Source organism: Coffea eugenioides, chromosome 9, assembly GCF_003713205.1.
Source record: "Coffea eugenioides isolate CCC68of chromosome 9, Ceug_1.0, whole genome shotgun sequence".
Taxonomy (NCBI): domain Eukaryota; kingdom Viridiplantae; phylum Streptophyta; class Magnoliopsida; order Gentianales; family Rubiaceae; genus Coffea; species Coffea eugenioides.
The window spans coordinates 7,726,667-7,732,666 of NC_040043.1; positions in this window are offsets into that span (position 1 = coordinate 7,726,667).

Below are 6,000 nucleotides of genomic sequence, written 5' to 3' on the forward strand. Positions count from 1 at the left end.
AAAAAATATCTATATGAGTCAATATTCTAACTCTTAGCCTATATTACAGGATCGATGAGAACAGATCATACATTCACAAGTCATCAACGAAAAATTATATGAAAAGGACAAGCAGCAGCCAGTTGCACCACTTCAAACCCAGATACAAACAATCTCACAGATCATTTCTTCCACACCGCTAGTACATCTCATTCCCTAGTCAAGTTCCACTTTAATACCTGATCCACATTGTTCCTATAACTTCACAATATCCCTCATCCATCATTATATTTATTTCTCTCATGCTCATTACACCTCCAGTGTATCAAGATTTCATATAACACATATTTGTATTCCTTTTTTACATTCTCAAATATTTCCTTTGTCTTTTGGAAACTTATGCATTATTATTTTGAACTCCTACGACAACAGATGAAACATTTTTGGATCAAAGGAACGCCATTAATAGTGAATCTCAACCAACGTTTTTCTCTCCTACTTGTCCTGCATGCAACAAGTCTACTGGCGCTTTGATGGATGTTGAATTTGATTGTAACTTTTGTGATTCCAAAAACAAAATTTCAAGACCAAAGTAAGTATTCAATTTGATATATCTGCACAGTAATTACAATTCTTTTGCCAAGTAAAAATTTTAAACTCTCTTTTCCTCATACTTTAACAGAACAAAAGTCCAGTTCAACATCACCGATGACACCGGTTTCCTATCAATCATAGCAGAGGACAAGCATGCAGAAACATTGCTTGGATTCACTGATTCAGAAATCTATGAAAGATACCTCAAGGTACTGAATTGAACTTACCTTCATAAAAAGGTAATATATAATACATGCATATTCGTAGCCTTTTAACATTCACTATAAATATATATTACAGCAAGATCCAATTCCCATTGAGCGCATCAATGAAGAATTACAGAGGCAGACATTCCTTTGCGAAATCAGATCAGACTGGCCACCTCAGAGACAATACATGCCACTCTACTTTTTAACAGCATTCATCCCAGAAGAATCAACAGGTGAAACTCTCTCTGATCAACTCGCTCAGACCACGCCACCAACGCTGCTAACAGGACCAACATTTGCGCTCAGCAATACAGCTCAAGAAACTGTTTCAGACACGAATGTCACTGAAATACCTGCCTCTTCAACCTCACTGTTAGCAAAAATGTCATCATCCGTCAAGCACAATCTTGAGCCAGATTTCTCTCAGGTCACAAAGCATCAAAAACTAGACTAACCACTTTACATTACAGTTAGATATAAGACTAAAAACTGCACTTTTTGTTCAACAATCAAGGCAGCTCGTTAGAATTTTGTACTGTAAAAATTGCAACTAACTTTTGTAGCAAGCTCCACTCTCCAGTTAGGATGTATATAAAAAAAAGCGTATGCTTTTTGCTTTTATATCCATGATCTATTTCGTACACAAACATCTTCTTCATCAATAAATCATCAATTAACACTGTTACACTAGATACAATAAATACCAAATTCACATCGCTCTACATTTATGTATACTATCTCATATTTGCTTGTTCTACAATCACTACTATAATATTCAACAAAACAATAACCCTCTATTTATAATTTCTTCCACTTTATTTTACATTCTTCATCACTCAATAACACCATAATATGGGCACCCCGCGACAGCCGCGGGGTCGAATGCCTAGTCTACATGTAACCTGTTGTTTTATCGGATCAATTAATTCATCGAGGAGAGGTTCTAAGTTCTAGATTGAGTCACCCAGAGGTTAGGTTGATGATGTCATGAGCAATAGACTTTTGTTTTTAATATAGACTAGTTTATTTGTGCTTCATGCGATGCATGAGGGTGCCCAGTTTTGGTAAAGTTGTTAGTTGTGTGTGTGGAGTTAAGAGTGGGTATGTGTGAATTTAATGATGGAAGAGTGGTAATTCAAGATACGTAGTATATTGTTTTGTAGCAGTCTGTACATTATCAAAAACTGGTCATTAAAGGATAGAAAACTCATATAAAGAGCCGTAGACAAAAGCACTATTTACATTAACAAAAGTAGATGGTTGCATGGTAGAAAACTAATGTCAATAGCTAGTGCAAAACTATAGAAAACAAACCTATTTAGCTAAATTTATCCACACCTACCCACGAATAGATGGATATGAGTATCTTAAGTTTTTGTATATGGGTATAAATGGATTATCCAATAATATCCATTTAATTTTATTGGGTAACCCATCAAATCCAATTAAATCATTTAAAATTGTCTTCTCTCAAGCCTCCTCTCTTCCCCCACCCATTTTTTTTTCTTCAGATTCTTCATTTTGTCAGGATGTTAACTACTTTTGGTTCATTATTATTATTATTATTTGTTGGTTTTATCTTATCATTTTATTTTATCTTAGTTTATTAACTTGTTCATTTTTTAGCATTACCAATTTATGACAAGTTTTAACCTATTTTTCTACCTCTTCAAAATGAAATTTTAAATTTACACACGAAAAAAATGCTAGAAGTTCAAAATTTTTGAATTAAGTTTTTATATTAACTTTTATAGTACTTAGTTCAAATTTTTGTATTCTTATTGTTCAATTGTTAAATAGTATGTAATTTTGCGACATAGAGTATGGATGAGAAAAAAAATTGGTAGTTAGGCTTATTGAACATTATAAATAAATATTTAAAACTAATAATGAGTGCAAAGGTGTTATAAATTAATAACTTAGTTTACAAAAATAAATTTAAATGAGTTTACAAAAAGTTAAAATAAATGGGTGAGCCTCCAATTGCCTCCACGTAATAAGGCAACAAAAGTAACATTGTGTGACGGTGCCCGGAAAGAGTATAATCGATGCAAGTATACATGGTCAAAAACTGTAATAATTCTCCAGGCATTCTCATCAAATTCTTTGACCATACAGATATGGTATCTTGTCTCAAGAAACTACCAAAAACTCCAGCATTTGTTCATGCCGTCAACATATAAACGTCAGATTTCAAACTCCAGAATTGCATTTAGTGCATTAAAAGCATAAATGCACCATTATCACTTCATGTATTGCCATACCGACTGATCTTGAAGATAACATGCTAAAAACAATTGCAGATGGTGCACAGGTAAAATCAGTATCAATACATGCTGGCACATGTACGTGCTTGTAGCATAGATGGAAGCAAATTGGGGACTTCAACAAATTTTATTCACAAAAAGTCACTTCAGAGAATTATAATTACAAACTTGGAGTAATTGATAAATGACATTTTGAACATACTTCACATATGTGGAGCAAATGTATTTCCAGTCACTTCATTATTTAATCCATAAATATCATATTGATCATGATCATTATCTTCACATATCGTATTAAGCATTCTTGAAACTATATTCGTTTGAGCTTCAACGGTGACAAGAGACCCTGGGGTAAGGGGTGAGACCACCCAACTAATAGCTTTCCAATCAAGCCTTTTAAAACAATTAGCATGTAATAAGTGGATACAAATCAAAGAGCTTCCTCTATATCATCAAACAACAGGAACATAAGAGTATAAAGAAAATTCGTCCTTGACTTGAACTAAGTCATACAAAATGACTATCACCTAAGAGGTTCAGTCCCTTGGAAGATGGGGAATGATGCAATCCTTCTTAAGGAAAACTGGTTAAGAATGATAGTATATACCTGCAAAATTTCAAACTACTATCCAGCTTCTTTTGATAGTTTGCCAAGTTCCATCCTAAATTTTGACTAATAAGAAAGCACTAAATGTGGGAGAAAGAGAAACAGCAAATGAAATAAACTGCAGAATGCAAATGAAATGCTAAAAACAAAGACAAAATTTGAAGTTTACCAGAATGCAATGGAAGAACTTCTTGGACGCATCATCATGTTTGAAGGCCTCAAAAGTAGAAATCCAACAAAAGATTAAAAACATATTTGGCTCTAAGGACGCAAAATACTTGAACCCAACCAACCAAATATGGCAGGCAAAGTAAAGAAGCAAGCGGCTTCCAAGGGTGGATAAAAATTTGACCGAAAATAATTAAGAACTTGACATAAGAATTATCTTCCAGGATCAAATTTAGAGCATATAAACGATCAGCAAATTTGTAATAAAACTAATCAAAAAAATCCAAAACAATAGGTACTTGAAAATAGTGTGCGCTGTGAAAACAATACGCATTGGGGAATTGCCCCAAAATCACCCCAATGGCCCTATCTTCCCTTCTATCAATATTAGAGCAGTAATTGGACCCAGCTATAAATCAGAAATATGGATGCAAAGAATGAATCCAATGCACATTTAAGAGCAGAAGAACAATTGGCAAAGCTTGAAACTTGGTATAATTTAAATGCCATAACAAAAGGATAAACATAAACGAATCAAATACCCACAATTTGAAACATTTATAATCTCAATTACTTTATTAACTGAATTGCCTCTAAAATTTTCTGCATAATTCGGTTGGTTTTAGATTTCATAGAAGATGGAGAAGTTCTTGGACTAATTTACGATGGGGTTGGAACAGAAGATGGAGAAACTAATCGCACTGATGGATCTCAATCTACATCCAACTATATCATTATGAAAAGACCCAATAACCAAGCCTACAAGCTCACATCAATAACTAATTAAAGGGTAAAATTGGGAGATAAGGGTTAGCTAGTAAAATCACATTGCCACATCACTTACCAGCCGCACATCCCAACTCAGTCCTAACTCCAACAAATCAAATGTTCACCTGATATTCCATATTTAGCCACCTAGTCAAGGTGTCCATAGGGGACCATGACTACTGTTCATAAGCCAACTCTCCTTTTTATTCCTTTTAGGATTTATTGCACAGAAGTTATTTAAAACACATGAGTACATAGAAGTCTTTTTCAACGATATGAAGGAACAAAAAAGCCCAATTTTGTTAGTCAATTCCAACTTGATAAAATTTTTACAAATTTAACCTTTGTAAATGTGCTAATTGGTTTCAAAACAACCTAAATAACTATCCATTTTGTATAGTTGGTTATTTATTTGGTTGGAAATCTTATGATGGATCTTAAGAGTTGACAAATTTCTCATAAGATTGCAATTGTACTATTTCATTTTTGCTTACTAGTTCCTCGGTATAATTGACTTAGCTGTACATCTAACTAACTGAACAAAATAGAATAGCTAACTAACAAGTCAAGAACTAAGCTGAGAACAGTTGGGTCTAAAAAGGTAGAATCCACTCAACTCAAAAACAAAACACCGAGCAAACCTGGATGGAAAAAAAGGAAAGAAAAGAAGAAGAAGAAGCAGCATGTGAATATATACCTTTCTTCCCAAGACTAATTGCGATTGCAATTTCTGTTTCCGTTTTCGCTTCTGTTTCCCATTTGCATTTCCATTTCCATTCCCAATTGCTCTCACTCGGTTTTACAGTTGAAAAAGTCACGAGGAAACGTGGATAGAGCTGCAGTCAGTAACCCAGGACCGACTGGGGCTAGAGAATTGCTTAGGGATGATGTGGAATCTGGAAATGAGGCTTCTTTTAAAGGGTACAGTTTCGAACGTAGTAGCTAAACTTTGGGCTATGATACATGGTTTGAGACTTGATTAGGCAAAGGGATACAGGAAAGTAGTTTTGGAGTTTGAAACAAGCATGAATCTAGTTAAAGAAGAAAACAACAGAAGCATACATTTCAATCTTCTTACTCAGGTCAGAGTGCTACTCAATCAAGATTGAAACTGTAATATCCAGCACAATTGGAGAGAAGGGAAGTACTGTGCAGACTGGCTAGCAAAGAGAAGCATTAACATGGATACAAATTATGCTTGTTACTCAGAACCACCATATGAAAAGTCTGCTTATTACTCACCACCAGATGAAAATTCTGCTTTTACTAGATGAACTCAAACAGTTAATAGGAAATGATGTATTGGGGATAATGATGTAGTGGGGATAACTACTTCACATTTTGTTTGTGTAAATAGATGCTAGGCTAGTTTAACCTCCCCAAGAACCAAAAAAAAAAAAAACAACGA